The following is a 10,809-nucleotide window of genomic DNA, read 5'->3' on the forward strand; positions in this document are numbered from 1 at the left end:
GAAAATGCTCCAATGCTCAGCCCAAGCACACACCAAGTGGGCCCGAAAGTGGATTTTTATGTCATTTACTCACCTTTGTAATTCTTAAGCTACTAGTTCCCTATAAATAGGACCTTTTACTATTGTATTTTTCATCTTTGGACATCTAGTTCTTAGATCAGATCTTGGTTCTTCTGGTTCCCTCTCTGGGACCGAAGCCAATGATCACTTTTGTTCTTATGTATCTTCAACGGTGGAGTTTCTACACACCATAGATTAAGGTGTGGAGCTCTGCTGTACCTCGAGTATTAATGCAATTACTATTGTTCTTCTATTCAATTCCGCTTGTTCTTGTTCCAAGATATCACTTGTTCTTCAACTTGATGAATGTGATGATCCGTGACACTCATCATCATTCTCACCTATGAACGTGTGACTGACAACCACCTCCGTTCTACCTTAGATTGGGTGAATATCTCTTGGATTCCTGATACACGATGCATGGTTGATCGCCTGACAACCGAGCGCTCGCCTGACAAACGAGCCAGCCATTCCGTGAGATCAGAGTCTTCGTGGTATAGGCTAGAACTGATGGCAGCGTTCAAGAGAATCCGGAAGGTCTAAACCTTGTCTGTGGTATTCTGAGTAGGATTCAATGATTGAATGACTGTGATGAGCTTCAAACTCCTGAGGGCGGGGCGTTAGTGACAGACGCAAAAGAATCATTGGATTCTATTCCGGCCTGATTGAGAACCGATAGATGGATAGCCGTGCCGTGACAGGGTGTGTTGAACATTTCCACTGAGAGGATGGGAGGTAGCCACTGACAACGGTGAAACCCTTGCATAAGCTTGCCATGGAAAGGAGTAAGAAGGATTGGATGAAGACAGTAGGGAAGCAGAGAGACGGAAGGGACAAAGCATCTTCATACGCTTATCTGAAGTTCTCACCAATGGAATACATAAGTATCTCTATCTTTATCTTTATATTTTATTCATATATCATCCATAACCATTTGAGTCTGCCTGACTAAGATTTACAAGGTGACCATAGCTTGCTTCATACCAACAATCTCTGTGGGATCGACCCTTACTCGCGTAAGGTTTATTACTTGGACGACCCAGTGCACTTGCTGGTTAGTTGTGCGAAGTTATGTTTATGCCATGGTATTGAGCACCAAGTCTTTGGGGCCATTACTAGGGATTATTTGAGTTGTGAAAAGTAGTGATCACAATTTCGTGCACCAAGTTTTTGGCGCCGTTGCCGGGGATTGTTTCGTGTATGGACAACTGACGGTTCATCTTGTTGCTTAGATTAGGTATTTTTTCAGAATTTCTTTAAGAATGAATTCTAGAGTTTCATGATGATCTGTTGAAATCTGGCTGGCTGTGAAGCCATGTCTAATCTTATTGGACCGAGGTTTCAACTCATCATCACAAGAGCTTGTTGATTTCAATCTTGCTGTTGGAGCAATGATCTGCTAAGGCTTGGCTGGCCATTGGCCATGTCTAGTGTTTTGGACCGGAGCTTTCTTTGAAAGCTTGGCTGGCTGAAAAGCCATGTCTAATTCCTGGACCGGAGTCTTAGACTAGCATTGCAATGATTCCTGGAATTCTAATTAAGAATTCTGAAACCTTTATTTTCTATTTTCATATAATTTTCGAAAAAGCATAAAAAAAATTACAAAATCATAAAAACCAAAAAATATTTTATGTTTCTTGTTTGAGTCTAGTGTCTTATTTTAAGTTTGGTGTCTTGCATGCATTGTTTATTTGATCTTGGTTCTATTTTCAAGTCAATAATACAGAGAACTGAAGATTCAGTACATGCAGCAGAGGAATTACACAGAAAAAGCTGGACGTTCAAAACGCCCAGTGAAGAAGGAAAAACTGGCGTTTAAACGCCAGCCAGGGTGCCTGGCTGGGCGTTTAATGCCCAAAAAGGTAGTGCATTGGGCGTTAAACGCCAGAATGTGCACCATTCTGGGCGTTTAACGCCAGGATGGCACAAGAGGGAAGATTCTGTTTTTAATGCAAATTTTTTTCAAGTTTTCAAAGTTTTTCAAAATCAAATCTTTTTCAAATCATATCTTTTCAATCAAACCTTTTTCAAAATCAATTTCTTTCCTTTTTCAAAGATACTTGCTAACAATTAATGATTTGATTGAACATTTTAAGTATGTTGCCTTTTCTGTTGAGAAAGGTTTAATGTTTGAATCATATCTTTTCTTGTTAGCCAAGTCATTAATTTTAAAATCAAATCTTTTTAAATTGTTTTTCAAATCATATCTTTTCAATCATATCTTTTTAAAACCATGACTTCTCAATCATATCTTTTTAATCACATCATTTTCAAAACAGTTTTTAAATCATATCTTTTTTATTTCTAATTTCAAAATCTTTTTCAAAAATTACTTGATTTCTTTCCCACTCTTGATTTTCGAAAATCAATTAAAGTTTTTCAAAATGTTTTTAAAATCTTTTTAATTTAGTTTTCGAAATTTCTTCCCCTCTTCTTACATCCTTCTATTTATGGAGTACCACTCCTCCTCAATGCACAATTCGAACTCTATCTGACTAAGTTCGAATTCTTCTACCTCTTCCTTCTAATTTTCTTTTCCTCTGACACCTCAAGGAATCTCTATACTGTGACATAGAGGATTCCATATTTTCTTGTTCTCTTCTCTTTCATATGAGCAGGAACAAAGATAAAGGCATTCTTGTTGAAGCTGACCCTGAACCCGAAAGGACCTTGAAGCGAAAGCTAAGAGAAGCTAAGGCACAACTCTCTGTAGAGGACCTAACAGAAATCTTCAAAGAAGAAGAAACCATGGCAGCCGAAAACAACAACAATGCCAACAATGCAAGGAAGGTGCTGGGTGACTTTACTGCACCTACTCCCGACTTCTATGGGAGAAGCATCTCTATCCCTGCCATTGGAGCAAACAACTTTGAGCTTAAGCCTCAATTAGTTTCTCTAATGCAACAGAATTGCAAGTTCCATGGACTTCCATTGGAAGATCCTCATCAGTTCTTAACTGAATTCTTGCAAATCTGTGACACTGTCAAGACCAATGGGGTTGACCCTGAGGTCTACAGACTTATGCTATTCCCTTTTGCTGTAAGAGACAGAGCTAGGATATGGTTGGACTCACAACCTAAAGAAAGCCTGAACTCTTGGGAAAATCTAGTCAATGCCTTCTTGGCAAAGTTCTTTCCACCTCAAAAATTGAGTAAGCTTAGAGTGGAAGTCCAAACCTTCAGACAGAAGGAAGGTGAATCCCTCTATGAAGCTTGGGAAAGATACAAACAATTAATCAGAAAATGTCCTTCTGACATGCTTTCTGAATGGAGCATCATAGGTATTTTCTATGATGGTCTCTCTGAACTGTCCAAGATGTCTTTGGATAGCTCTGCAGGAGGATCTCTTCATCTGGAGAAGACGCCTACAGAAGCTCAAGAGCTCATTGAAATGGTTGCAAATAACCAATTCATGTATACTTCTGAAAGGAATCCTGTGAACAATGGGACAAGTCAGAAGAAAGGAGTTCTTGAGATTGATACTCTGAATGCCATACTGGCTCAAAATAAGATATTGACTCAGTAAGTCAATTTGATTTCTCAAAGTCTGTCTGGAATGCAAGCTGCACCAGGCAGTACTAAGGATGCTTCATATGAAGAAGAAGCTTATGATCCTGAGAACCCTTCAATGGAAGAGGTGAATTACATGGGAGAACCCTATGGAAACACCTATAATTCTTCATGGAGAAATCATCCAAATTTCTCATGGAAGGATCAAGAGAGACCTCAACAAGGTTTCAATAACAATAATGGTGGAAGAAATAGGTTTAGCAATGGTAAGCCTTTTCCATCATCTTCTCAGCAACAGACAGAGAATTCTAAGCAGAGCCACTCTGACTTAGCAACCATGGTCTCTGATCTAATCAAAACCACTCAAAGTTTCATGACTGAAACAAGGTCCTCCATTAGGAATTTGGAGGCACAAGTGGGACAGCTGAGCAAGAAAGTTACTGAACTCCCTCCTAGTACTCTTCCAAGCAATACAGAAGAAAATCCAAAAGGAGAGTGCAAGGCCATCAACATGGCCGAACTTGAAGAGGATGAAGAGGCAGTGAACGCCACTGAGGAAGACCTCAATGGGCGTGCACTGGCCTCCACTGAGTTCCCCAATGAGGAACCATGGGAATCTGAGGCTCAAAATGAGACCATAGAGATTCCATTAGACTTACTTCTACCATTCATGAGCTCTGATGAGTATTCTTCCTCTGAAGAGGATGAGTATGTCAGTGAAGAGCAAGTTGCTAAATACCTTGGAGCAATCATGAAGCTAAATGACAAGTTATTTGGTAATGAGACTTGGGAGAATGAACCTCCTTTGCTCACCAAAGAACTGGATGACTTGTCTAGGCAGAAATTACCTCAAAAGAGACAAGATCCTGGGAAGTTTTCAATACCTTGTACCATAGGCACCATGACCTTCAAGAAGGCTCTGTGTGACCTAGGGTCAAGTGTAAACCTCATGCCTCTCTCTGTAATGGAGAAGCTAGGGATCTCTGAGGTACAAGCTGCAAGAATCTCACTAGAGATGGCAGACAATTCAAGGAAACAAGCCTATGGACTTGTAGAGAATGTTCTGGTAAAAGTTGAAGACCATTACATCCCTACTGATTTTATAGTCCTAGAGACCGGGAAGTGCATGGATGAATCATTCATCCTTGGCAGACCCTTCCTAGCCACAGCAAAGGCTGTGATTAATGTTGATAGAGGTGAACTGATCATTCAAGTGAATGAGGAATCCTTTGTGTTTAAGGCTCAAGGATATCCCTCTGTCACCATGGAGAGGAAACATGAAGAGCTTCTCTCAAAACAGAGTCAAACAGAGCCCCCACAGTCAAACTCTAAGTTTGGTATTGGGAGGCCACAACCAAACTCTATGTTTGGTGTTGAACCCCCACATTCAAACTCTAAGTTTGGTGTTGGTAGGTTCCAACATTGCTCTGAGTATCTGTGAGGCTCCATGAGAGCCCTCTGTCAAGCTACTGACATTAAAGAAGCGCTTGTTGGGAGGCAACCCAATGTTATATTTTACCTATTTTCCTTTGTTATTTTATGTTTTCTGTAGGTTGATGATCATGAGAAGTCACAAAATCAATTGAAAAAGCAAAAATAGAATGAAAAACAGGAAGAAAAACAGCACACCCTGGAGGAAGAACCTCTGGCGTTTAAACGCCAGTAAGGCTAGCAGATGGGCGTTTAACGCCCAGTCTGGCACCATTCTGGGCGTTTAACGCCAGAAAGGGGCACCAGACTGGCGTTAAACGCCAGATCTGGGCAAGCACTTGGCGTTAAACGCCAGAAATTGGCACCAGCCCGGCGTTTAACGCCAGAATTGGCTCAAAACGCATTTTTACATGCCATTTGGTGCAGGGATGACTTTTCCTTGACACCTCAGGATCCGTGGACCCCACAGGATCCCCACCTACCCCACCACCCTCTCTCTTCTTCCCCAAAAACCCTTCACCTATTAAATCCCATCTTTCTCTTCACCACTCACATCCATCCTTCATAAAACCCCACCTACCTCACCATTCAAATTCAAACCACTTTCCCTCCCAAACCCACCCATAATGGCCGAACCCTACCCCTCCCTTCACCCCTATATAAACCCATCTTCACTCCTTCATTTTCACACACCCTAAACACTACTTCTTCCCCCTTTTGGACGAACCACACAACCTCCTCCATCTCCTCCATTTTCTTCTTCTTCTCCTCTATTCTTTCTTCTTTTGCTCGAGGACGAGCAAACCTTTTAAAATTGGTGTGGTAAAAGCATTGCTTTTTGTTTTTCCATAACCATTTATGGCATCCAAGGCCAGAGAAACCTCTAGAAAAAGGAAAGGGAAGGCAAAAGCCTCCACCTCCGAGTCATGGGAGATGGAGAGATTCATCTCAAGGGTGCATCAAGACCACTTCTATGAAGTTGTGGCCTTGAAGAAGGTGATCCCCGAGGTCCCTTTCAAACTCAAAAAGAGTGAATATCCGGAGATCCGACATGAGATTCGAAGAAGAGGTTGGGAAGTTCTCACCAACCCCATTCAACAAGTCGGAATCTTAATGGTTCAAGAGTTCTATGCCAATGCATGGATCACCAAGAGCCATGATCAAAGTGTGAACCCGAACCCAAAGAATTGGCTTACAATGGTTCGGGGGAAATACTTAGATTTTAGTCCGGAAAATGTGAGGTTGGCATTCAACTTGCCCATGATGCAAGGAGATGAACATCCTTACACAAGAAGGGTCAACTTTGATCAAAGGTTGGACCAAGTCCTCACTGACATTTGTGAAGAGGGCGCCCAATGGAAGAGAGATTCAAGAGGGAAGCCGGTTCAATTAAGAAGGCATGACCTCAAGCCCGTGGCTAGAGGATGGTTGGAGTTTATCCAACGCTCAATCATTCCCACTAGCAACCGGTCTGAAGTTACTCTAGACCGGGCCATCAAGATCCATAGCATCATGATTGGAGAAGAAGTAGAAGTTCATGAGGTTATAGCCCAAGAACTCTATAAGGTGGCGGACAAGTCCTCTACCTTAGCAAGGTTAGCCTTTCCTCATCTCATTTGTCACCTCTGTTATTCAGTAGGAGTTGACATAGAAGGAGACATCCTCATTGATGAGGACAAGCCCATCACTAAGAAAAGGATGGAGCAAACAAGAGAACCCTCTCATCATGAGATCCCTGAGATGCCTCAAGGGATGCACTTTCCTCCACAAGACTATTGGGAGCAAATCAACACCTCCCTAGGAGAATTGAGTTCCAACATGGGACAACTAAGGGTGGAGCACCAAGAACATTCCATCCTTCTCCATGAAATTAGAGAAGATCAAAGAATCATGAGAGAGGAGCAATAAAGACAAGGAAGAGACATTGAGGAGCTCAAGCACTCCATAAGATCTTCAAGAGGAAGAACAAGCCGCCATCACTGAGGTGGACCCGTTCTTTAATCTCCTTGTTCTTTATTTTCTTGTTTTTTTTTCGAATTTTCATGCTTATGTTTATCCATGTTTGTGTCTTATGATCATTAGTGTCTTAGTGTCTATGCCTTAAAGCTATGAATGTCCTATGAATCCATCACCTTTCTTAAATAAACAATGTTCTTAATTGAAAAAGAGAAGAATTGCATGAGTTTTGAATTTTATAACAGATTAATTATTTTGATGTGGTGGCAACACTTTTGTTTTCTGAATGTATGCTTAAACAGTGCATATGTCTTTTGAATTTGTGGTTCATGAATGTTGGCTCTTGAAAGAATGATGAAAAAGGAGACATGTTACTGAGGATCTGAAAAATCATAAAAATGATTCTTGAAGCAAGAAAAAGCAGTGAATTCAAAAAAAAAAGGAGAAAAAAAGAAAGAAAAAGAAAGAAATAAAGTTGTGATCCAAGGCAAAAAGAGTGTGCTTAAGAACCCTGGACACCTCTAATTGGAGACTATAGCAAAGCTGAGTCACAATCTGAAAAGGTTCACCCAATTATGTGTCTGTGGCATGTATGTATCCGGTGGTAATACTGGAAGACAGAGTGCTTTGGGCCACGGCCAAGACTCATAAAGTAGCTGTGTTCAAGAATCATCATACTTAACTAGGAGAACCAATAACACTATCCGGATTCTGAGTTCCTAAAGAAGCCAATCATTCTGAATTTCAAAGGATAGAGTGAGATGCCAAAACTGTTCAGAGGCAAAAGGCTAAAAGCCCCGCTCATCTAATTAATACTGATCTTCATAGATGTTTTTGGAATTCATTGCATATTCTCTTCTTTTTATCTTATTTGATTTTCAGTTGCTTGAGGACAAGCAACAATTTAAGTTTGGTGTTGTGATGAGCGGATAATTTGTACACTTTTTGGCATTGTTTTTAGTATGTTTCTAGTAGGATTTAGTTAGTTTTTAGTATATTTTTATTAGTTTTTAGTTAAAATTCACTTTTTTGGACTTTACTATGAGTTTGTGTGTTTTTCTGTGATTTCAGGTATTTTCTGGCTGAAATTGAGGGACCTGAGCAAAAATCTGATTCAGAGACTGAAAAGGACTGCAGATGCTGTTGGATTCTGACCTTCCTGCACTCGAAGTGGATTTTCTGGAGCTACAGAAGCCCAATTGGCGCGCTCTCAATGGCGTTGGAAATTAGACATCCTGGGCTTTCCAGCAATATATGATAGTCCATACTTTGCCCAAGATTTGATGGCCCAAACCGGCGTTCAAAGTCACCTTCAGAATTCCCAGCGTTAAACGCCGGAACTGGCACCAAAGTGGGAGTTAAACGCCCAAACTGGCACAAAAGCTGGCGTTTAACTCCAAGAAGAGTCTCTACACGAAAATGCTCTAATGCTCAGCCCAAGCACACACCAAGTGGGCCCGAAAGTGGATTTTTATGTCATTTACTCACCTTTGTAATTCTTAAGCTACTAGTTCCCTATAAATAGGACCTTTTACTATTGTATTTTTCATCTTTGGACATCTAGTTCTTAGATCAGATCTTGGTTCTTCTGGTTCCCTCTCTGGGACCGAAGCCAATGATCACTTTTGTTCTTATGTATCTTCAACGGTGGAGTTTCTACACACCATAGATTAAGGTGTGGAGCTCTGCTGTACCTCGAGTATTAATGCAATTACTATTGTTCTTCTATTCAATTCCGCTTGTTCTTGTTCCAAGATATCACTTGTTCTTCAACTTGATGAATGTGATGATCCGTGACACTCATCATCATTCTCACCTATGAACGTGTGACTGACAACCACCTCCGTTCTACCTTAGATTGGGTGAATATCTCTTGGATTCCTGATACACGATGCATGGTTGATCGCCTGACAACCGAGCGCTCGCCTGACAAACGAGCCAGCCATTCCGTGAGATCAGAGTCTTCGTGGTATAGGCTAGAACTGATGGCGGCGTTCAAGAGAATCCGGAAGGTCTAAACCTTGTCTGTGGTATTCTGAGTAGGATTCAATGATTGAATGACTGTAATGAGCTTCAAACTCCTGAGGGCGGGGCGTTAGTGACAGACGCAAAAGAATCATTGGATTCTATTCCAGCCTGATTAAGAACCGACAGATGGATAGCCGTGCCGTGACAGGGTGTGTTGAACATTTCCACTGAGAGGATGGGAGGTAGCCACTGACAACGGTGAAACCCTTGCATAAGCTTGCCATGGAAAGGAGTAAGAAGGATTGGATGAAGACAGTAGGGAAGCAGAGAGACGGAAGGGACAAAGCATCTTCATACGCTTATCTGAAGTTCTCACCAATGGAATACATAAGTATCTCTATCTTTATCTTTATATTTTATTCATATATCATCCATAACCATTTGAGTCTGCCTGACTAAGATTTACAAGGTGACCATAGCTTGCTTCATACCAACAATCTCCGTGGGATCGACCCTTACTCGCGTAAGGTTTATTACTTGGACGACCCAGTGCACTTGCTGGTTAGTTGTGCGAAGTTGTGTTTATACCATGGTATTGAGCACCAAGTCTTTGGGGCCATTACTAGGGATTATTTGAGTTGTGAAAAGTAGTGATCACAATTTCGTGCACCACGGCGTCTGACATGGAGTCTCTCGCGCTCTAGGAATCGGAATAGACGCTGGACCAGTAGGTAAGTAGGCTCAGGTGCCGCAGGAGGAACTGTAGATGAAGATGGAGCTGCTGCTGTGGAAGAGGATGGGGCTGCTGTTGGGGCTGATGGTGAAGGTGTCCCTACTACTGCTCTAGCCCTAGAACGGCGTCTAGCAGGGGGTCTCTCAGTCACCCAAGTGCCCCAAGGAATAGTGATCTCCTGGGCACCGTCCTCTGGCAGCGGTGGCATCACATCATCATCGTGGCTAGGAACATCTGCCAGTGATGCCATGCTGGTAATCAGGACAACAAAAGGCAGGAGGCCACGAATATGGGCTCACCACATGCTCTGTTGGATCAATCGAGGGAAATAAACTTCCTTCCCTTCCATAACACAGCCAATCAATAGTAACATCTCCATAGGGACCTCAGAAAAGTGAGTGGTGGGCAAGACGTAGTGAGCAAAGATCATCTGCCAAGTCTTGGCCTCCTTGTTCAAGTGTGCAAAGAGCATCCCCTTGGGCTTTGTGTTGCCCGAGTCCATGACCCAAGTGGCATCTAGTAACCCAATCACGCGCCTAAACGCCTCATAATCAAAGGTCATGGTATGGATAGCTATCTCTGCCTGCTGATGGGCACACAAGTCATCAGGAATGTGCCGACACTGTAGTGCCTCCTCTATCGCAGTCTCAGTGATCATAACCTCCCTACCCCTCACAAGAACTGAATCTAAAGTCGGACGGAAGAAGTTGCAGTAGAATTCCTTTACCCAAGATATATTGATATCCCCCAAATCTCTGTCAACGAAATCGATGCCCAACTCAAGGATCCGGCTAGTAATGGACCGTCGAACATCATTGGGTAGGAGCAATTTCTTCTCAATGTTCAGCTTTGTTGTTCGATATTTGGACAATCGGAGCTCACAGTAAAGATTAGGGAACTTAGTAGGATCGGTAGAAGGTAACTGCTGATTTTCTTTTTCTTCATCATTTAATGGATTCTTAGCATAATGCTTGTAGATAGAGGGAATGGATGGGGTAGAGTGTTTTCTTTTCTTGGAGGAGGTGGCAGTGGCTATGGCCTTTCCTTTATCCGACATCCTGAAAAATATGATAGAATATAAAGCACTTAGCATGTAACAAAGAAGGCATGTGCAGGATACAATTGGCAAAAAACAATCATGATGTTGCACGG

General features: G+C 42.0%; 1 non-coding gene across 1 annotated transcript; it reads right to left on the minus strand.

The window, feature by feature from the left end:
• Positions 1 to 3,213: 3,213 nt before the first annotated feature.
• On the minus strand, positions 3,214 to 3,321 carry LOC130937436 (small nucleolar RNA R71). The gene has a single exon (XR_009068656.1). It is a non-coding gene; the product is annotated as a small nucleolar RNA R71 (small nucleolar RNA).
• Between the last annotated feature and the right edge of the window lie 7,488 nt (positions 3,322 to 10,809).

This window comes from Arachis stenosperma, chromosome 6 (genome assembly GCF_014773155.1).
Source record: "Arachis stenosperma cultivar V10309 chromosome 6, arast.V10309.gnm1.PFL2, whole genome shotgun sequence".
In the NCBI taxonomy this organism is placed as follows: domain Eukaryota; kingdom Viridiplantae; phylum Streptophyta; class Magnoliopsida; order Fabales; family Fabaceae; genus Arachis; species Arachis stenosperma.